At 41.7% G+C, this 23,381-nt stretch overlaps 1 protein-coding gene and 1 long non-coding RNA gene across 5 annotated transcripts in view; one reads left to right on the top strand and one right to left on the bottom strand.

Annotated features, from left to right (window-relative positions):
- The window catches only part of SLC2A9 (solute carrier family 2 member 9), a 178,318-nt gene that overhangs the window by 145,871 nt on the left and 9,066 nt on the right, over window positions 1-23,381 (top strand). The window lies entirely within an intron of this gene.
- The window catches only part of LOC102454236 (uncharacterized), a 64,641-nt gene continuing 41,963 nt past the window's right edge, over window positions 704-23,381 (bottom strand). For both annotated transcript variants that reach the window (XR_012904375.2, XR_016349394.1), the window contains exons 3-4: window positions 3,531-3,596; window positions 704-890 (exon numbers count right to left, since the gene is read on the bottom strand). This is a non-coding gene — a long non-coding RNA (uncharacterized LOC102454236). The remainder of the gene's footprint in view (window positions 891-3,530; window positions 3,597-23,381) is intronic.

Below are 23,381 nucleotides of genomic sequence, written 5' to 3'. Positions count from 1 at the left end.
TAGTTGCATTGAAAAAAGAGTGTGCTGCAGTTTGTTTGTTTTTTGTTTTTAGAACTTTCTTACCATTAGAAATCAGAGGCATATACATGAAAACAGATTTACTCAGGTTTTGACTTTCTTCTGGGATTATTCATGAGATCAACTATTAATGTCATCCTCATTCAAAAAGTAGAAGTTGCACATTTAAGAATGGCTTCCTAAACTTTATCTTCATCCAGCTCCTTCAGTGCACATCTGAGTACTGCATTATAATCATATAATTTCAAAACAAAAAAGTGTAGCTCCCTCTTTGTTACACAAACGTTATGGATTAGCTACCCATTTCTAAATAACATCCACTTTTAAAACATTTTTCTCTTGATGTATTCTGCTACAATGAAAAAACTGGAATATGTTATACTCTAAGAATTTTTATTTTCTACTTCAGGCGTCTGCAACTTGAGGATCTTTTAACATGTCCTTGCAGTCCTTTTCTACTGACAGATGGCAAAACTCTGTTTATCTCCTCACATTTTTGTTTGTGGGGCCAGCTGTTCAGATTGAGCTGCCAGGTTTAAGTGTATATAGTATTTGTAACAAGAAAATTAAGAAGCGAAGTAATAATACCTCTTAAATAACAGAAGTCAAAACATGCACTGTTTTACACCTTGAATTTATTAACTTAAAATATATTATGGGAGTTGTAACTTTATCACGTGTGGTCTTCTGTGTCTCTCTCTCTCTCTCTCACTCACACGATAAAAATTATATTTCTCAGTTTGGAGGCATTTCAAACTCCTCTTCATCACTTAAGGCTTGGTCATGAGGTCTGCTCAGAGGTGTTCCGTGCTCTCTACACCCACTGATTTAATTGGCCATTGAATACATGCCATAGTTCATAGGACTGGGCCCTGAAAAGACAAAAGACAGATCTTGGTGAGAGAAATGACTCAGTAGATCAGATTTAGAAAATGAGTTACCCAAATGTTGCCACCCCTTCTTCCAGAATGTCCCAGTTCTTCTCTGTATGCTAAAATTTTGGTGGTTTTAATGCTCTGGGTTTTATAGGCCAAATCCCAAAGTGCTTTACTGAAGCAAAATATCCATCAAATGAACAGGCACTTCAGGGTTGGTTCCTCTTTCCTAATGTATATATTTTTTCATGTGGATCCTTGTACCTGGAAAGGTTAAAGCACTCATCCCTGCTTATGCCCTGCACTAGAATTTTGACAGTGTTGGGTAGTGTCTTTTGAAAAAGTATCTTGTGAGTTTGAAGGGCATATATAAATAATACACTGGTGAATACAGCTCTTTGAGATCTAAAATCTTTATCTCCAGGTCATCCAAGCCCAATGGGCTCACTGCTCAAAAGCATCAGTGTCAGGTTAATATCCATAATTTTTCAGTTTTGGAAAGTTCTCATAATTTTTATTCATTTTCAAGAAGGCATGTTGTCAGAAATGGGAATATTAATAAATCTATAAGCTAGATCTTAGCTCATTCTAAGGAATCTGTCAGGTTAGCATGTTGAACTCAGTCATGTCTCTCTTCTTTTGTGTAGCAAGTCCAAATGTTTGCTGAAGGGTCAGTTTTGGGAAATGAATAAGATCTGAAAAGGATCACTTTGTGATTTTTCTTTTCTGGATAAATAATGAGTTTGAAAGTAATATCCAGAATGATGTCAACAAGTATTGCTAAAACTACAAAATGATTTCACTTGTGCAGTGCCCTTTATGTTCTTTACCCAGACATTTAAGTAATCAGTCAATGATTATTATTGTTTTCTGAAAGCATATTTGTAACAAGCATCTGCAAATACTCCATGCAAATAAAATTTTCAAACTCCTTCATGTGCCCATCTAATCAAGGAACAGAGATTATACCATACATCTTATGTGATCAAACACAACCAGCCAATACAGCTGGAATTTTAGACTGGGATTTTCAAAAGTGCTCACTATTGACTGAACTCTGTTCCTATTAAACTCAGTGGAAGTCACTGGTGAAATTCCCAATGACCAATATTCTTGTAGAGTTTAGCCATCACTGAGCTTTTTTGAAAATCCCATCCTTAAGGATTAAGCCTGGTTAGGATCAGAGGCTAGTGCCCACCAGCTCTTCTAGAGGAATAGGAGAGTTTATGTTGTTTCATACTTGTTTGCACTTGGAATGTTTCAAAAGGAGTAGGACTGTAAGTGGCTAGCCAGAGGGCTAAGTCTCTGCAACACAGAAGATGTTAAAGGGTGGGCAGACCAGTGGATGAGTTGATGGAAAACCGGTGAATGGCTGCTGCTTTGGCAGACTAACAATATTCTGCAGTATCTTGAATGAATTTTATTAAATTAATGCCTTTTGAGTCCATTGTATTAAAAATGAAATTGGGAATCTGTTGTTGTGGATCTGTGTGCATTTCCATGAGCAGGGTGAATAGGAGAACAGCAGGAATGATTAGGCAAATTCATGTTGTATCATCTCCAGAGAGACACCTCCCTCCTCCCAAAAACAAAGGCCTGTACTTGTTCAAAGTGGATTCTCTAGGCTCTAGGTTTGCCAGATGGTTGAAACAAAAATACCGAACACCTTTCCCTCCTCCTCTCCCCCCCCCCCCCCCGCAAAAACAGGAAAAAATTCTGTTGAAGGGAAAAAAGGGAGGGGGAGGAGAGACCAAAGTTGTTGAGCAAAAAAAAGAAAAAGAACTCCGAGCCAAAAAAAATTAAAATAAAACAGCATGTCCCATTTAAGAGTGAGTGCAGGGATAGGAACAGGGGGAGTAGTTGAGCACTAAAACCTAGGGGAAAGCATTGCTTTCCCTAGGTCTTTTGGCCGGCAGCCATTTTGTGCCGGCAGCCTTGGGGAACCAGGTAAGCCTTGTTGAGAGCCAAGGCGGGCTCAGGGAGGGAGGCCAGACACTGAGTATTTGTAGGGTTGCCAGGTGCCCAGGATTTTTGCCTCCTGGCCAGGGAAAATTCAGAAAATACCGGACATCTCAGGTGTCCGGTATTCTCTGAATTTTTTTTTTTTTTTTTTACCAGACAGGAGCTAAAAATACCAGACTATCCAGGTGAATACTGGATACCTGGCAACCCTACTAGGCACTAATAGACAAAGCAAGGATTTGGGATAAATAACCTGGTTTTAAATTGGCATAGGGCCTTCTTCCTGGTTTAGCAGAAGACTGAACTTGTTAGAATCCATGTTAGGATTGGGATTCGTTCCGGTAAACTTATTGGCATGTGTGCAGGTTCTTTTATTGCTTTTAATATATTTTCTCTGTAATGCTTGTTAAGTATCAGAGGGGTAGCCGTGTTAGTCTGAATCTGCAAAAGCGACGAGGAGTCCTGTGGCTCTTCAGTTAGTCTATAAGGTGCCACAGGACTCCTCGTCGCTTCTGTAATGCTTGTTACCTTATGCAAGACTACTTTATTCTTAAACTAATAGACTTTATAGCCAGAAGATACTATCATGATCATCCAGTCTGATCTCCTGAACATTGCAGGCCATAGAACCTCACCCAGCCATTCCCATACTAGTAAAAACAGGGTGGTACTTACAATGTAGCAGTTACACTTGTTAATTCTCTCTCAAGAAAAGCAAGCGGGTATCCAGGGGCAACCTGTCTGTAATGAGAAATGCATAGTATAGACTGAGAACTGTGCAACCTGAAAATACCCTGGTCATAAGGAGGAGAGATGTGGGTCTCTATTTAATAGGTTCGGAGGTAGAATCCTGAGATTGGATGCATTAGCTGGACCACTGAAGGGAAATACAAGTACAGTTGCCCTGAACTGTGATAGCTTTGCTGCCAGGGGACACTTTGTTAAGAAAGTGCCATAACATATTTGGGTTTTTTGGGAGGAAAAGGGAGATAGTGCAGTTCAGTTAAGTAGAAAAAAAATTGAAATGGGGTCATATTAGGTTCCTAATATACTTTGGTCACGGACCATTACAAATGTTCAAGGTGGCCAGATCTCCAACTATTAATAAAAAGAGATTTTTTTCCTCAGGCTATTTTATGTTTCAGAGTAAAAGGAACAGTATGAAAGATGCTCATAGCTAAAAACCATGGAACTATGCAAGGATAAAAAGCAGAGAGAACACCTCTTACTATTTATTACCGTACATTTGCTAAGGTCAGCTAGGATGATGCTCTCGCAGTCATTATTTGACATTACAATCTCTGATCCAGAGAAAAGAGACTTTCTTTGTGCTGTCTTTGGAAATCTGCTAGGAGGCCTGTGTTTGGTGATCCTCAAGGCAGTATGCCAGGTATATTAATTTGTTTATCTTCTTCTTGATTGTTTTTAGTTTATCTCTTTGTTCATTCTTGATGAACTGACTGCTAATATCATTTTGATGGTTCCAGTAATGGTTTATGAGGTTAATACAATTCCCTAGTGGTGTCCTCAAAAGCACTGAACATTGGCCTAACTGCTCCTCCAGGGTATTAGTGGAGCAAAATTATAACAATGAGCACTTTGGAATGCCCACGGGTCTCTCTTTAAATATTTAGGTAACCAATGCCTCCAGTAGTAGGCACTTTATAAATTGAGCTGCATCTTCACTAGCAGTTTCCCATCCAACAACAAATCCAGACTCACCTTGCTGAACTTGTGGTATCTAACAAGATTTTCGAATTTTCTACTAATTCAGTTGCATTACCTTTAACAGAATTACACCGACAGAGCAATTGTCCCCATATTATTTTAGCCAATGGAATTTGCAGAGGACAAGACAAAATAGAATGAAACCTATTTTTATGTGTATCTAATTCTTAGTGAGGGATCTTCTCCTACAGTGTTTGAATATCCTGAATCTATTCATCTATGAGATTAAATTACATTTCATGCTACTAGGCCTGGAATTAGAGTGCCACGTTCAGTACTATGCACAAGCTTGCTTTTTAGTCATTAGATTCTGAGTATCACATGAGTCCTGCAGTCTACTTAAAAGCTAAATTCCCAGAAATAGATGTAAATAGCTTACTTTTAATATTTAAATTGGGAGCAAAAACAAGTACATTTCTATAGAGAACATAAAAAAGAAAAATTGAGACCCTTCATTGTGTTATGTATACTTTCTTTCAAGTAATGTAGTTTTGATCTAGAGTCTGTCTTCTAAGCTTTCCAAAGTTAAGCTAATCAGAGCTAGTTATGTAACTTAAGCTTGCTGACTGGTTCTCTAATACTTATAAAGCATCCGATTTGATGGGCTCTCTTTCATCCTTTGGAAGATGCAAAAATGAACCATTTACTGTGTAACAGGTACAACAATAAATATATAAGATCCAGCAAAATGTTAGCGCTCTGGGTTCTTTGGCTAGTACTGGGTGCAGCCAATTCTTTGGCTTCTCTTCTGAAGTTATTGACAAGGATTCCTCAAGGAATGTAGATGCCAATCTCCTAGGAACCAGACAGAGGCCACCAAATTATCTATCATAAGCGACTAAAGAGCCATTAACAACTTTCAGTCATTTCTTATACCATAGGCTGGATTCAGAGGCTTAGAAACAGAAATTGAAGGCTGTATAGCTAGGTCACCTACCCTAGTCATTCTTAATTTTTCCATAACAGAATTTCCCCGTCAGCTTGCCAGTACCTTCTTCTCCTTCAGCTATATGAAATGGTCATGCTGTTTGTGAAACCCCTTGACAAGTGTTGACTATGTCTCTGGGGTCATACCGCCAAGGCTGAGTCTGACCTAAGTTGTTCAGTCGTTTAAATATGGTTTGATGGAAAACTCTGTGCTTTTGAGTTTCTTGATGCTTATCCATAATAGAATGGTGCACAGAAATCAACCATTTATATTAGCCTATCAGCATAAGAACATACATAAGAACATAACATAAGAATGGCCATACTGGGTCAGACCAAAGGTCCATCTAGCCCAGTATCCTGTCTGCCAACAGTGGCCAGCATCAGGTGCCCCAGAGAGGGTGGACCGAAGACAATGATCAAGCAATTTGTCTCCTGCCATCCCTCTCCAGCCTCTGACGAACAGAGGCCAAGGACACCATTTTATCCCCTGGCTAATAGCCTTTTATGGATCTAACCTCCATGAAATTATCTAGCTTCTCTTTAAACTCTATTATAGTCCTAGCCTTCACAGCCTCCTCTGGCAAGGAGTTCCACAGGTTGACTACACGCTATCTTTATCAAACAAGGGTTTACTTCAGAAACACTAGCAAATCTTCTATTCTAGCAGAGCTAAGGAATACAGCTCTCAAAATTGTTACCAGTCAACCAAAATATAGACAATAAAGCAGAGAAGAAACAGGAAAAAGTAGTACAAACATTTCAGTTTATACTGTGTCTTAAAGTCAATTTGTAGCCAGTGAAGTAAAAGGCAGCAAAAACAAACTTTTATTTTCATCATTAATTTTTCCTTTAGTGTTCATTATTTAAAATTTAACTAAACTCTGATTTTTTTAATTTAATGTGAAAATTGGAAGTGTTACAGAAATTTCTTTTTGTAGGAGAGTGAGTACAGTGCGACAACACAGAACTCTTTGTGCCTTCATTGAGAACTCATATCTGTGTAAGCTTTACTGAATCTAGGATAGTGGCTGTACTAATTTATGCTTGTTTCTTTCCCCAAGTAATGTTAAAAACAGAGATAAGCTATAGAGACAAGCAAGACTTGGTGACTTTTCTCCAGGAATGTTCTGATATTCTTGTGTGTTTGGTGCCTGTTTTCAAAAAGATGATTGCTCTGTATTACCTATGTTTAATCATGACTTTGCCATAATATGACAAAGTCAAAATGCAGAGAGATGGAGGAAGCAGCAAAATTGGTAGAATGATTGCCCCTTGAAAAGTGTGGTGGACCTACACAGAAATTTCTTAGGTGGCAATTGTACCCCCATCAGTGTAATTTAGTGGCAGCATTTAACTCTTAAAATACTGAGACTGGTTCCCTTCCAGCTCTTACTCCCCCAGTTAAATAGAACACCCACCACAGCTGCCAAACTGAGTGCCAGAACCTAATATTTGCCACCCTACAGAGACCACTTTGCTACCCCATTAGCTTCTCCACTAGCTCTTCTGCAAGGCTATGTCTACACTGGTGGTATCTTGCGCAAGGGTTCTTGTGCAAGAAGTCTTGCGCAAGAACGCATCCACACTGCCATGTGCGAGATATGCTTTTGCTCAAGAGCGTCCATGGCAGTGTGGATGCTCTCTTGCGCAGGAAAGCTCTGACAGCCATTTTAGCTATAGGGCTTTCTTGCTCAAGAAACCCCTGCCGCACATCCACACTGCCCTCTTGCGCGACAGCTTACACTTGTAAGAAAAGAGCGTAGCTCTTGCGCAAGAAGCCCTCACTTACGGCGCCGTACTGTAAATCTTCTTGCACAAGAGCAGGTGAGCAGTGTGGATGCTCTGCAGGTTCTTACTCAAGAACCTGTCAGTGTAGACATAGCCCAAGTGTCCATATCGGTTCCTCTTCCCAGTTGCCTCATCACATAACCTGTTCCCCTCCTGCATGAGCATCAGGCAGTAGTAACCTGTTAGGTGTTGGCTTGGAGATGGAGAAAGGGGATTCCTGAAGCAGAGGGGCAAGTCAGAACTCCTCAATCAAACAATTCCTAAGCCATAGGCTGCAAACTAGAATGAGAATTCCACACAGTAACTCTACTGTGGGAAAACGGTTTGTTCTTATAATGAGGCTCTATATAAGTGCTAACATGCTCAGGAATAACAAGGTTTTTGTTATAAGACCGTTACAGGATCGCTTGGGAATAGTGACCATAATATAATAACATTCAACATTCCTGTGGTGGGAAGAACACCTTAGCAGTCCAGCACCCTGGCATTTAATTTCAAAAAGGGGAATTACACAAAAATGAGGAGGTTAGTTAAACAGAAATTAAAAGGCACAGTGACTAGAGCCAAAATCCCTGCAAGCTGCATGGAAACTTTTTAAAGACACCATAATAGAGGCCCAACTTAAATGTATACCCCAAATTAAAAAACATAGCAAGAGACCTAAAACAGTGTCATGGTGGCTTAACCACCATGTAAAAGAAGCAGTGAGGGACAAAAAGGTATCTTTTAAGAAGTGGAAGTCCAATCCTAGTGAGATAAATAAAAAGGAACATAAACACTGTCAAATCAAATGTAAAAATGTAATAAGAAAAGCAAAAAAAGATTTTGAGGAACAGCTAGCCAAAAACTCAAAAAGAAATAATAAAATGTTTTTTAAGTACATTAGAAGCAGGAAACCTGCTAAAAAACCTGTGGGTCCCCTAGATGATCGAGCTATAAAAGGAGCAATCAAGGACGATAAAGCCATTGCGGAGAAACTAAATGATTTCTTTGCTTCAGTCTTCACGGCTGAGGACGTTGGGGAGATTCCCGAATCTGCACTGTCCTTTGTGGGTGATGAATCTGAGGAACTGTCCCGGATTGAAGTGTCATTAGAGGAGGTTTTGGAACAAATAGAAAAAATTAATGTTAACAAATCTACGGGACCGGATGGCATTCATCCAAGGGTTCTAAAAGAACTCAAATGGGAAATTGCTGAGCTAGTATCTGTAGTTTGTAACCTATCCTTTAAATCGGCTTCCGTACCTAATGACTGGAAGGTAGCCAACGTGACACCAATATTAAAAAGGGCTCTAGAGGCGATCCTGGCAATTACAGACCGCTAAGTCTAACTTCAGTACCGGGCAAATTAGTCGAAACAATAATAAAGAATAAAATTGTGAAGCATGTAGAAGAACAGAATTTGTTGGACAAAAGTCAACATGGTTTCTGTAAAGGGAAATCCTGTCTTACTAATCTATTAGAGTTCTTTGAAGGGGTTAACAAGCATGCAGATAAGGGGGATCCAGTAGATATAGTATACTTGGATTTTCAGAAAGCCTTTGACAAGGTCCCTCACCAAAGGCTTTTGTGTAAATTACATGGCCATGGGATAAGAGGAAAGGTCCTTTCTTGGATTGAGAACTGGTTAAAAGTCAGGAAACAAAGGATAGGAATAAATGGTAAATTTTCAGATTGGAGAGGGGTAAATAGTGGTGTTCCCCAAGGGTCAGTCCTGGGACCAATCCTTTTCAACTTATTCATAAATGATCTGGAGAAAGGGGTAAGCAGTGAGGTAGTAAAGTTTGCGGATGTTACCAAACTGTTTAGGATAGTCAAGACAGAAGGAGACTGTGAGGGACTCCAAGAAAATCTCACCAAACTCAGTGATTGGGCAACAAAATGGCAAATGAAATTTAATGTGGATAAGTGTAAAGTAATGCACATCGGGAAAAATAACCCCAACTATACGTACAGTATGATGGGGGCTAATTTGGCTACGACAAATCAGGAAAGGGATCTTGGAGTTATCGTGGACAGTTCTCTGAAAACTTCCATGCAGTGTGCAACGGCAGTCAAAAAGGCAAATAGGATGCTAGGAATTATTAGGAAAGGGATAGAAAATAAGACCCAGAATATCTTACTGCCCCTGTATAAAACTATGGTACGCCCACATCTGGAATACTGTGTACAGATGTGGTGGTCTCACCTCAAAAAAGATATTTTGGCCTTGGAAAGGGTTCAGAAAAGGGCAACTAAAATGATTAGGGGTTTGGAACAGGTCCCATATGAGGAGAGGTTAAAGAGACTGGGACTTTTCAGTTTAGAAAAAAGGAGACTGAGGGGGGATATGATAGAGGTCTATAAAATCATGAGTGGTGTGGAGAGGGCCGATAAAGAAAAGTTATTTATTAGTTCCCTAAATAGAAGAACTAGAGGTCACCAAATGAAATTAATGGGTAGCAGGTTTAAAATGAATAAAAGAAAGTTCTTCTTCACACAGCGTGTAGTCAACCTGTGGAACTCCTTGCCAGAGGAGGCTGTGAAGGCTAGGACTATAATAGAGTTAAGAGAAGCTAGATAATTTCATGGAGGTTAGGTCCATAAAAGGCTATTAGCCAGGGGATAAAATGGTGTCCTTGGCCTCTGTTTGTCAGAGGCTGGAGAGAGATGGCAGGAGACAAATCGCTTGATCATTGTCTTTGGTCCACCCTCTCTGGGGCACCTGATGCTGGCCACTGTTGGTAGACAGGATACTGGGCTAGAAGGACCCTTGGTCTGACCCATTACGGCCGTTCTTATGTTCTAAGATCACAGGAAACTGGTGAACCAAAAGCAAAGTTGAACGACTTTGGGCCATTCAGTGAGTGGCAGGAACTTTCCTTCCACCTTTCTGGCTTTGTGTACGTTTCTAGCCTCAGTGATGGCTCTTAAGTTCCCCCTTCCTTTCTTTTTCCTTGTATAGACCTGGCCTGAGTCTTCTACACCCAGGAGGTTGGTTTAAGGTATGTGACTCCAGCTACGTTAACAAGATAGATGGAATCAACATACCTTAAGCTGAGCTTTGTTCCTCATGGTCTAGATGGATCTTTGCACAGTAAGAACTTCCCGTGCCATGAAGTGCTAGTCATTCTATTCTTCCTGCCTGCTGTTAAGATGCAGTAAGGCTTTGCTATGTGTTTGATTCCCTCCCCCCCCCCCCCCCCCAGTTCCCTTTTCAGCCCGTGTGTGTGTCTTCATTTCTCCTGGTGAAGTGGCACTTTCACATCATTATACAATTCATTAGCGCCCTGCATGCATCTCCATATTATTGCTGCCTCATTTTTCTACACTTGAGTCCCTTTTTTAGTCCCTGAGATTCACTTACCTGGTAGGGTTCCTTTGGATTATTTCCACAAATGTGTAATGATCCATTTTAAATTTTTTCAGTTATGCTGTACAATAATTTTAATAATGGGGAGTAGTGACAACAAAGTATATTAAAGCTTCTCTACCCAGGATATCATCTTAACCAAGTTATTTTATGCTTTTATAAGTAAGTGTATCTGGTGTTTTAAAATTGCTATGGATATAGTTGGAGAAATGACAATCTTTTAGAAAAGTAATTAGCACTTCTTCTCGCTTTCTTATGTGAAGGTTAGACAAAGAACAGCTCATTAGGGCTATTCTACTACAGAATAAAATGCTGCATCATGTATTGAAGGGGAAATATGAAATGAATGGAAGTTAGGCATCTAAATGCAATTTATGCCTTTTAGCAGCTCCTCATCATTCCTTCTGGAATATTGCATATAGGTCTGGAGTCCACATTTTTAAAAAGTTATTTAAAATTAGAAAGGGTGCAGAAAAGAGCCCCAGAAAAGCCTTACTGTGACGAACTGGTCTTATGAGAGAACTGAAGATAGGAATGTTAGATGTTAATTAAATAATTGTGTAACCACATCAAATTTTAACGGTTACATGGCTATTGGATAGTCCTCTGGGGCGGGGCCAGCACCCAGTGCACCCCTGGCCCTACAGCTGGGGAGCCCCCTGCCACTCCACACTACTGCTGGTCTATCAGAGGCAGCAGCGTGGAATGGTAGCAGTCCCTGTCTGCGGGGGCTCCGAGTTCCATGTGAACAGAGGCTGCACCAGCATCCCATGGAGCAAACCCTCTCCCTCTCCCCCACACTGCTGCCTTTGTGGATCTGGTGCACATGGAGAACCAGTTTTTAAGTTGGCTCCCTCCAGGCACTGGCTCCTCTCCCCTCCCCTGCTGCCAGTGTGGAAGGAACCAAGCAGCTCCATGGAGCTCCCCACATGTATCCGCTTCCATCTACACTCACCCTTTCCTGGTGCCTGATAGAGGCAGCACCATGACAAAGGGGGCAAGTGGTTCTGTGGGAGCCGATACACACGGGCAGCTGGCTTGGTAGCTGGCTTCCCATGTGTACCAGCTCCCGCCTGTTCCCCTCACCCTCCACACAGGGGGTAGGTGGCTCTGCGGGTCTGGTGCTCATGGAGAGCTGGCTTAAAAGCTAGCTCCCCACCTCCACCAGATCCACAGAGCCATCTACCCACTCCCCTGTGCATTAAAGTTGGCTCCCCATGCACCTAAAAGCTGGCTCCACAGGGGCACTGGATCCCACCTTCCTCCCTCTTGCTGCCTCTATATCAGAGGGGGAAGTGTGTGTAGTCGATAAGCTTGGGCTTATTGGTTAATCCTATCAATTAATCTTTCAGTCAATTGCAAATTGACATCCCTATTTAATGAACTAACTTTTTTAATGTATCTGTATTTGGTGCTGGTGCAACTACTATTCAGTACTCTGTCCAGTCCTGGTGCCCACAATTCAACAAGGATATTGATAAATGGGAAAGGATTCAGAGACAAGAAAATGACTAAAGCATGCCTTATAATATAGACTCAATCTACTTAGCTTAAAAGGAAAAGGTTAAGGGCTACTTTGATCAGTTTATCAGTACCTACACGTGGAACATATACTTGGTAATGGTCTCTTCAGTCTAACAGAAAACCATGATGCAATGGCTGAAAATTGAAGTTAGACAAAGTCAGACTGGAAATAAGTTGTAGATTTTTAATAGAGTGATTAACCATTGGATCAGTTTACCAAGGGTGATGATAGAGTCTCCATCACTGGCTATTTTTAGATCAAGATTGGATGTTTTTCTAAAAGAATGCCAGATGGCATTCACTCAAGAGCTCTGAAAGAACTCGGATGTGACATTGAGTAACTATTAACTGTGGTTTGTAACCTATCCTTTTAAATCAACTTCTGTACCTAATGATGAAAATAGTTAACATGATGCCAGTATTTAAAAACGACTCTAGTGGTGATCCAGGTAATTACAGACCAGTAAGTCTAACTTCAGTAATAAGCAAATTAGTTGAAACTATAGTAAAGAATAAAATTGTCAGACACATTGATGAACATAATTTGTTGGGGGGAAGTCAGCATGGTTTCGGTAAAGGGAAATCTGCCTTATTAATCTACTAGAGTTCTTTGAGGGCAACAAACATGGACAAGGGCGATCCAGTAGATATAGTATACTTAGATTTCCATAAAGCCTTTGACAAGGTCTTTCACCAAAGGCACTTAAGTAAAGTAAGTTGCCATGGGATAAGAGGGAAGATCCTTTCATAGACTGATAACTGGTTAAACAACAGGAAACAAAGGGTTAGAATAAGTGGTAAATTTTCAGAGTGGACAGAGGTAACTAGTGGTGTCCCCCAAGGGTCTGTTCTCGGACCCCATCTTATTATTTATAAGTGATCTAGAGAAAGGGGTAAACAGTGAAGTGGCAAAATTTGCAGATGATACCAATCTGCTCAAGATAGTTAAGACTATCTTGTGAATAGTGTCAAAAAGATGTCACCAAACTAAGTGATTGGGCAACAAAATGGCAAATGAAATTTAATGTTGATAAATGTAAAGTAATGCACATTGGAAAAAATAATCCCAACTATACATACATTATGATGGGGACTAATTTAGCTACAACTTCTCAAAAGAGAGATCTTGGAGTCACTGTGGATAGTTCTCTGAAAACATCCACTAAGTGTGAAGCGGCAGTCAAAGTATATAGAATGTTAGGAATAATTTAAAAAGGAATAGAAAATAAGACAAAGAATACGTTATTGCCTCTATATAAAAGCATGTTACACCTACATCTTGAATACTGCATACAGATGTGGTTGCTTCATCTCAAAAAAGGTATATTGGCATTGAAAAAGGTTCAGAAAAGGACAACAAAAATGTATAGGGATTTGGAACAGGTCCCATATAAAGAAAGATTAAAAAGACTTGGACTTTTGAGCATAGAAAAGAGGAGACAAAGGGGGGATATGATAGATGTCTACAGTATCATGATTGGTGTGGAAAAAGTGAATAAGGAAAAGTTATTTACTTATTCCCACAATATAAGAACTAGTGGTCACCAAATGAAATTAATAGGCAGCAGATTTAAAACAAGCAAAGGAAGTTTTTCTTCACTCAGCTCAGTCAACCTGTGGGACTCATTGCCAGACGATACGGTGGAGACTAGCACCTTAACAGGGTTCAAAAAAGAACTAGATTGATTCATGGAGGTTAGGTCCATCAATGGCTTTTAGCCAGGATGTGTAGGAATGGTGTCCCTAGTCTGTGTGTGTCTGGAAATGGATAACAGGATCTACGTGAGGATTACCTGTTGTGATTCCTCCCTCTGGGTCATCTGGTATTGGCCACTGTCAGCAGACAGGATTCTGGGCTAAATGGATCTTTGGTCTGACCCATTATGGCTGTTTTTGTATATGCCCCACTATGATTCCAAGAGCATATAAGAATCAGATTAGATGATCTGAGTGTTCTGTTTTGGCTTTGGAGTCTATGAATCTGTGAATTTAAATATCAATTGCTGCAGAGTATAGAGGATCTTGGTTATATGTCCTTAATTTTGTTGCTGTAAAATCCAACAGAAATTAAGAAAATGAAGAGAAGGGCAACAGTCCCCAAGTAAAATTCTCTAAACAAGTAATGATGTAATCTGAAAGTGACTATGAAACAATGCTGCTATTCTAGAGATGGCAAATCAGGTACAAATAAAAGAATACTAAATACTAAGTTTGGATTACATTTCCATGGAAAAGCTCTTAAAAAGCTCACAGTGCAGTTAAAAACAGGTCAACATCACAGAGCAAGATCTTTAAAGACTATTTTTTCCAAATAAGAAGATTTTAAAAGGCCTGTTTCAAAAACTCAAATTTCAACACCTCTACAGAATGAGTTCATTCACTTATTCTGCTGTCTCATTGAGAATACATGCTGCCAAGTGATAGTTTTTATCCCCTTCACAATTACTGTATCACCACTTAGTAACTGAGCCTTACAGCAAAATGGGCTGAATAAGGAATCAATTGACACATTATTAAATGATCTGGCAAGGGACTGTATTCAACTAATTGCACATTTTTCCAGGCTATAGTATTTACAGAATGTAACTTATTAACCTAAACAGCTGTACATTTTCTTCTTTTTAACAGCTTTTGAACACATTATGTTTTTAAAAAAATCTATCCGCACATACAAAAAGCATAGCAACATTTATTTTAATACTAGATCTTTTTTCAATTCATTTCACTTTTCTTGATTCAAAAATGAGCTCTTTAATACTTGCTTCATGTGGGCAGAGATGACTTTTGAAAAAGGTAAAAATCAATCACCATGCCAATACTTTCTATCTGTGTACCCAATAATAACCCTACACAGACTTGGAACATGTTTGTATCCCTTAGAGAGGGTACATTGACTGCACTGCATTTTCATCCAAATGCATATAAATTACACAGCTGCAAATCAGAATCTAATTCAGGTTTTTCCATTTAGCACGTCTTGGACTTAATGGATGGAACTGGGAGATACTTGATTTCCCTCAACTGCTGTTCACTGCAGTGAAAGATGGGGGAAGTCAGGAGGGGGCCCTTAAAGCCCACCTTGCCTATATGATGAACAAAGTCCCCTAGTTTTTCCATTTTTCTGCTCTTAGCTCTTAATTGCAGAAAATGTAGATCTTTAGACTCCCAGAAACAAACAGGCCTGGCTGGAAATATTGTCCCACAGGAAACCAGACCTTTGATCAAATGAAGTTTTTCATCTAAATTATCTGCTTTTCTCAAAAAATGTCAAGCTTCTGTTAGAAGATTAAAAACCTTAAAAGCGAACTTTTTGGTTTTGTTGTAGTAGGGTTTTCAGCCAAAAAGTTTGGGTTTGGAAAGAGCAGGGGTTTGGTTTTCTGATGAAAAGTCAACATTTCCTGTGAATGGAGAGAAAATATTCTGTCCAAGAACTCCATTTTTCAACACACTGTAGTGAATATAAGGCAGTGTCTGCTTTATGTTTAAAAGAATTGTGTCAAGTGGGAAAAGATTCTCCTCCTCCCCCAAAATTTTCATTGAGTAGAAAGTACATAAGGAAGTTTTCTGTGCCTTGCCCTCCCATTGTTAAGCCTTCTGCAATTGTGCATGCAAACTACATTGACATGAATCAGCAAGCGTATTGTGGTGAATAAAAAGCTGTAAGATCTATGAAGCCTCAAATCCACAGCAGTGCTGAGTATCGGGGATTCTCATTGAAAACAAGGAGTCAAACAGAGGCTCATGCTCACTTTTTACTCGCCTCTTATTCTTGCAAAGTCTCACTAAGGTCAAACTGAGCAAAAGACCTTGGGATTTGACTCCTGAATAGTTGCAGATAACCAACCAGTGCCTCTTTGGTTTTGGACCATATCTACTGAGAAGCCACTGATATAAATACAATACAAGGAAGGGACATTACAGACATCAGGGATATTACATTACGAAGGGACTCATTCCTATTTAAAAAAAAAAGCACAACTGCCCTATAAAATAAGAGCAGAATATAGGTAATTTCAACAGGATAAGACTCATATTTTATCTACAGAGTGATGGCTGATACAGGAAAGATGTTGATAGATCAGATAGGATAATAATCTGAGTACTTAGCTACTGTATTATCTTTTGCATCACATAATAGTCTCATATGATTTGCCATGATTTTGCTATGCCCAGTGAATTTATTGGTCCATCAAGACCAGTCTCCTCCCTCTGATGGGGCAACTTGTAAGGGTAAGAAGCAGGGCTCAACAGCCCTGAGGCTCACTTCCACTTTGTTTTATAGTCCCTGTGGTTCTAGGTTTCAGACAGCCAGTGGCAGGAGTCTCAAAGATTTTATTTTCCACAATGTATTCCAGGAGAATGGGTTTTTAATCTCTTACCTCTGACGCATCAGTGATGGCCATCAGTATAGCTGGGACATTGGGTGGTGTGGATCAGGTGGCAACCAGCATTCTCTCTCTCAGGTGCTTGATGGGCTGGTTCTTGCTCACATGTTCTGAGTCTCACTAATCCCCAGATGTGGGGTCAGGAAGGAATTTTCCTCCAGCTCAGTGTTTGGGGGTGGGGGTTGCTTTCCTCTGTGGAATATGGCTGTGCGCAACTTGTCAGGATTATCTGTCTCTATCCAGAGGGAAAAATAAGGGGGTGCACCCAGCTGCACAGCTCCAGCAAGAAGTGGCTGAGCTGTGACAAAAGCAAGCAGGGAACTATTTAAAGAGCTGTCAGGAACCTGGGTTGCAATAGGACAGTATCTGTAAGAATATAAGTTCCTTTCACTCCTGGGTATATCTCAATTGCCAACCGTTGTAATGGGCCTCAAGCACTAGTGTACCTCCATTCTACCTATTTGCTGCCTGTGGCAAGAGGTGCATTTGTCAAAATGAGTAAATTGTTAGATTTCTGAGTCTGAGCGTGCCTATGCCTGAGTTACCACTGAACCCCAGCCTGCTTAAATATGATGAATCATCCCTGAGCCAGAAGGTGTTAGGATTCATCAAAGCCAATTAATTACCCCTGGGTCTTGTAATAGGCAGTCTCCTAGTCAACCAAGATTCAGACAAGCCACAGGCTAAAACCCATCAAGGTAACCCCAAGGCAGGTGTATTGGCTCTTAAAATAATTCTGTCCAATTTCTTCCTCATCACTATCTGGCTGGATGCTCGCTCACTGCCAATAGGTTTGTCTCATTGCTCCTGCTCCAGCTGGCTCTCACTCCTGTTTCTGCTTTAGCCAGGTCTGTTTCCATACTAATCAGCCCCTACTTCATTCTGCCTCAGCCCAGGCTTTGACATATACAAAAGTGCAATCTTATTATATGGTTCCAAATGCTGCAAATTCTAATTCAAAATAACAGTTCTAAAGCTGACAGGACAATTTATGGAGCTATTGTGAAGTTATTTTTCATCGCTATTAAATTAATTTGTTTCTGTCTGTCTATAAGCTTAAAAACCAGATCTGCTTCCTTACAAGAACATTTCCCCTCAATACATGTGTACGTGTTCTTACTATTGCTGGGTTTTGTATGAGCATTTTGCTGCTGGGATTTAATTGATGTTTGAAGAGAAAATTGCTGATGTACTCAGGGGGCCTTAGTCAATATATCAGATGTGCTTTCCAGGTTTCCTTGAGCTAGATGACAAATTAGCTATGGAGACATTGGGATTAGCTAAACTGGTAAATCAGCCACATTATTAAAAATGACAGCATAATAAATCCCTTTTATTAGATTTAGCCTTCACCAGTAAGTGTGTTTTGTTTCTCATCAAATGAAACCAGTGTTTCCTGTTAGCTGATTATCAGAGCACCCATAGCTAGCAGCATGTGTTTCTACTGGTGGTACACATCTGCATATGCCTTGGTGCACATAACAAAATTTATTCTGCACACAGATGGAAAAAATTAGAGGGAACAGTGGCTGACACACATAGGCTATGTCTACACTGGTGGCTCCTTGAGCAAGAACTTCTTGCGCAAGGGTTCTTGGGCAAGGAGTCCTGAGCAAGAACACGTCCACTCTGCCATGTGTGAGATGTGCTTTTGCGCAAGAGCGCCCATGGCAGTGTGGATGCGTGGCAGGGATTCTTGCCCAATAAAACTCTATAGCTAAAATAGCTTTCTTGCGCAAGAGAGCATCCACACTTGTGCTTCTTGCGCAAGAGAGCTTACACTTGTAAGAAAAGAGTGTAGCTCTTGCTCAAGAAGCCGTCTCTTACCACACCGTACTGTACATCTTCTTGCACAGGAGCAGGTGGGCAGTGTGGATGCACTGCGGATTATTGCAAGTGTAGACATAGCCCCAGTATTTAGCTGATAACTGAATGAGACATAAAATAGTGTTAGGCATAGTACTAACCCACATCCCAAAGAGCTTGCAGTCTAGAATATGGATGTGGGACAACAAATGAGGGCAAGAATACTATAGTTGGGGAAAGTCAGGGTTTCCCAAAGATTGATTGATGTTTTCATCAGTCCCTGTACACTTAATAAGTAATGGTAAGAGTGTGTGTATGTGTGTGAATAAATATAAATACACACAAATATTTCCTCATTTTTTTTTTTTAGGCTTCACAGAAAAGGTAAGTTTTTGGGGGGAATTTGAAGGAGGAAAGGGTAGTGGTTTGGACCCGATAGTGAGCTTCACAATGCTTAATCTTAGGCGTGTAGAAGGATCACTGGAACCACACTGATTCACAAGACTAAACTCTCTACACAGTGAATGGGGAGGAATAGATTCCTTATAATCATCATCATCGTCCTTCATGCCCACTGGCGTATAGGGCAGCAACTTCTGTCTGTCTCTGGCCAGCTTCTCAATAGTGCCCCAAGTGTAATTCATCATTTCTGCTTTCACCACTGGCAGTCATACAAGTAAGTCACTGTAAGTGACTCTGGAAGGCCGTCACGCACATTTAAAAAAATACTTTTTCTAGGTTGTTAGCCCTGAGCCAAACCCCCAATGCTGGAGGACCGGTGTGCATGCTTAGTCTGGCTCCTCTCCCCTTGACCTTTCCATCTTGGTTGAACCTACCAGGAGCACTAAGCTCCTGCTGGCATAGCTCCTGGGATCATAAGAACATGCAAGCTGCCCTGCCCCGACAAGGCACATGCACAAGGGGCAGATTCCTTATAATGTGATCCACAAAGCCAGCAGGCTACGCTGGAAGCTGCTCAAGGCAGCCAATGGGAGATACTGATAAGAGAGATGATGCTAAGCCCTCAACTTTCTGAAGGAGATAGGCATTTAAGAGCAGGTTTGCAGGGAAGTGTGTCTCTGCTTGTGATATGCAGTAGGGCATAGTGTAGTCAATTAACCGATAAGCAAAAGCTTAGGTTAATGCTATCATCTGACTACACACATTTCACTCCCCACCAGTAAATTTTTTATCAGGCTGGCCAGCAGTCTGGCTTGGTCCTGACTTGCATCAGGTCCAGGACCTACCCCTGCTGCAGCTCTGCATTCAAAGTGTATTAGGAGCTGGGTGGGCAGGCAGCCCGGCTCTGTCCTGACTCATGCCACGTGCTATGGCTCTGCATTTAAAGTGTTTTAGGAGCCAGATGAACAGTAAGCCCAGCTCAGTTCCATCTCGCACCAGGTCCAAGAGCTCAGACCCCCATAGACAGGGGCTGCTGCCTCTTTATCAGAGGCTGCGTCACAGGGCGACAGGCAGCCAGACCTCAAGGGGGCTGTTTTTTAAATTGGCTCCCCTTGTGGACCAGCTCCCACCTGGCACCCCATACTGCTGCCTCTGATAGAGAGGCAGCAGTGTGAAGTGGCAGGGGGCTCCTCAGGAATGAGGCTAGAGTGCACTGGCTGCTGGCCCTGCCCCCAGGGACTGTAGAATAGTCTATTAACCAATAAGAATTAATGCTATTACTCAACTATTCAATTAACTGATATTTAACATCCCTAATTTGCAGTGACGAACCCCCTCCTTGAGTCACTTGGCATAGGTGTCTGAGTCAGCTCTATTAAGAATGAACTAAGCACCTGCCTCGCTCCCCACAAAGCAGCTGGAGGCAGTGCCCACCTTATAACTCTTAGCCAAGTGATTAGAGCAGTAGTCACCAACCAGTAGATTGGGATCTACTGGTAGATCTTGGAGCCTTTGACAGGTGATCCTGACGGTGAGCTGGGAGGCTGTCTAGTGCTGGTATTTCATCTGCCCCTCAGCATTGCCATGCTGCTCCTGCCCTCTGCCTTGGAGCTGTCCTCCACCTCCAAGGGCCTCTTGCTTGTTGTACAGGGCACAGGAAGAAGAGGAGGGATGCTGATGTCAGGGTTCCCCTCCTCCTATCCTGTACCTCCTCTCCACAGAGCAGAACAGGGATTGGAATGGAGAGAGTTTGTTGGCTGCTTTTGGGAGTGGTGCAGGGTGAGAGTCTCCCTTAGTCCCCTGTACCACCACCCAGAAGCCACCTGTGGTAAGCGGTGCCCAGCTGGAGACAACATTTCAACCCCAGCCCCCATCCTGAACCCCTCCTGCACCACAAACCCCTACCCCCAAACCGCCCTCCAGAGCCTGCACCCTGAACCCCCTCGTGCACCTAAACTCCCTGTCCCAGGTTCAGCTCAGAACCCCTCCCACACTCCAAATCCTTTAGCCCAAGATCAGAATCTGCACTCCCTCCCCTACACCTCTGCCCCCAGTCTGATTAAAAACTTGAGTGAGGATGGGAAGAGGGGGAAGCTGGAGTGAGCAAGGGCGGGGCCTTGGAGCAGGGCCAGGAAGGAGCTAGGGCAAGGGGGGGTTGGGTTTGAGGTAGATCCTGGATTGCACTTAAATTCAACAAGTGATCTCATGCTTTAAAAGGTCGGAGACCACTTGATTAGATCATTCATCTGGGATGTGAGAGACCCAGCCTCACTTCCACCCCCTTAGCAGAGGAGAAATAATTTCTAAAGGGATTTCCCATCACTCAACAAATTGTTCTAACCACTGAACTATGGGCTAGTTTGAGGTAGGGTTCCCACCACCTCACCTGCTGAAGCTGTTCCACTATGGATAAATACATCACTAAGCATTGGAGTCGGGTATAATAGACGGGGGCAAACCGCCAGCTTCACCCCAGAACGCCTACTGTAGGTGCACTGAGGGCAGAGTGTTGCTGCCCCCAAGCAGCCACTCTCCCCATGCTTCAGGCTGGAGAGGATGGAGCCACACACCCTCCTCCTTCCCCATGCTCCGGGGCTGGAGAGGCTGGGGATGCATGCTGCCCATGCATGTGCTTTGGGGCCAGGGAGGTTGGAGCAACATGCCTTCCTCCCTTCTTGTTCCTGGGGGCCCAGGAAGCTGGGGCCACATGCACCACTTACCCACCCCATGCTCCAGGGCCAGGGAGGCTGGGGCTGCACACCCTCCTCCCTCCCTGTGCTCTGGGGCTGGGGAGGCTGGGACATGCATGCTCACCCACCCTATTCCCCTCCCTGTGGTTGTGGAGAGATAGGGAGGCACCCATGGGGGGGAGGGGGCTCATCTGAAGGGGTGGAACTGGGGGGCTTGCCTCCCCCAACCCTACCTTCATCAACCGTGCATGTCACTAGGCCAGGGAGCATGAGAATGATGTCTAGCAAGGAGAGTAACACTGGAGAGCTGGGAGACTGAGAAGCCCCAATCCTCCTGCTCCACTCAGTATTTGTCTGGAATACAACTTGGGTGCGTCTAGACTGGCAAGATTTTGCTCATAAGCAACTGCTTTTGCGCAAAAACTTGCCAGCTGTCTCCACTGGCCGCTTGAATTTGCACAAGAGCACTGACTTTGTAATGTACAAAATCAGTGCTTCTTGCACAAATACTTTCATGCTCCCACTCGGGGAAAAAGCCCTCTTGCGTAAGAATACTTGCACAAGAGGGCCAGTGTAAACAGGGAAGAACTGTTTTACGCAAAAAAGCCCCGATGGCTAAAATGGCAATTGGGGCTTTCTTGCATAAAATCGTATCTAGACTGGCCATGGATGCTTTTTGCACAAAAGCACTTTTTGCGCAAAAGCATCCATGCCAATCTAGACGCGCTTTTGCGGAAATACTTTTAATGGAAAAACTTTTCCGTTAAAAGTATTTCCGCAAAATCATGCCAGTCTAGATGCAGCCCTCGTCTTCTAACAACCTCTGTCATAGACAAAAGTGTGTGTGTCTGTGTTAAAGTAATACCTAGTTCCCTCCTGTATTCTTTACTCAGGACTGACTGTCAGATGTCATGGAAAATCTGTAATATTTGTGTAATTAGTTTATTAGATATGAACTGCAATCAACAGCTGAGCTTTACATTTTGCCCTGCTAATAAAAATACGTCAGAGATTTGTTCTGGGTACCCATATTGTTCTGAGTGTATTAAGTTACATAAAAACAGAGAAGAGTGAGATCTTTCAAAGTTCCAGTTGGTATCCCGACCCCACTGATTCAGTGGTTGTTCAATGTTCAGTGTTCCTGGTTTAAAGGAACTGTATCATGCAATACTCAAATACTACAGAAGATTTTGAAAAATTGTGTTATAGACATACAGTCTAAACAGGCTTGTTTAACAAGAGTTATTTAACAGCAGTATAGAAACTCTCGTTTTGAAGTTATCCCTTTTTTTGCACAGTAAAACATTTGCAGTAGTAAAATCTGAAGGATGTAAACGTGGATTGTATTTTATAGCACTTATCTTAGTTAACTCTTGCAACGGTCTCTCTTTCTTATAAGAAAAGTAAATATTGTAACATCTTTTATTATGTAATATACTCCTCGAAATTTAGAAATAGGAAAAAAAATCCAAGTTGATCTTTTTAATCTCAAAACTGTCATTTGGCTGCCTGAGGGCTTTGGCAGATTCCTAATTTTGTGCTCATTTAATTACAAAGGGGTGCTACTAAAAACACTGGCCAGCATTTTCAAACATTGATATGTAAATGCATATTTAGGCACCTAAATAACTAGCCTGATTTTCAGGGATGTGAACAACAGCATGTCCTATTAAAGTCATATTGGTAACTGCTATCACCTGCTTTAGAGTACAATATGCCTCAGGAGCACCTGCACCCCTGATCTGAGCTGTTAAGTAAGAGCCCTGGAAAAGGTTTGAGGAAGCTCTTTATACTCCTCCCTTCCTTGTGAAGTAACTGAAAAATTAGCATGTTTAAACTGGTAATGACTTGCTGTGCTGGCTTGAATTTATTGCTGTCTATTAGGTGAACTTTGTCAAAAAATTGCTCTGGGTTTCTCAAA

Source organism: Pelodiscus sinensis, chromosome 4, assembly GCF_052426305.1.
Source record: "Pelodiscus sinensis isolate ZL-2025 chromosome 4, ASM5242630v1, whole genome shotgun sequence".
In the NCBI taxonomy this organism is placed as follows: Eukaryota; Metazoa; Chordata; order Testudines; family Trionychidae; genus Pelodiscus; species Pelodiscus sinensis.
The sequence above is the reverse complement of the archived record's forward strand: the minus strand, read 5'-3'. Positions and strand labels throughout refer to the sequence as shown.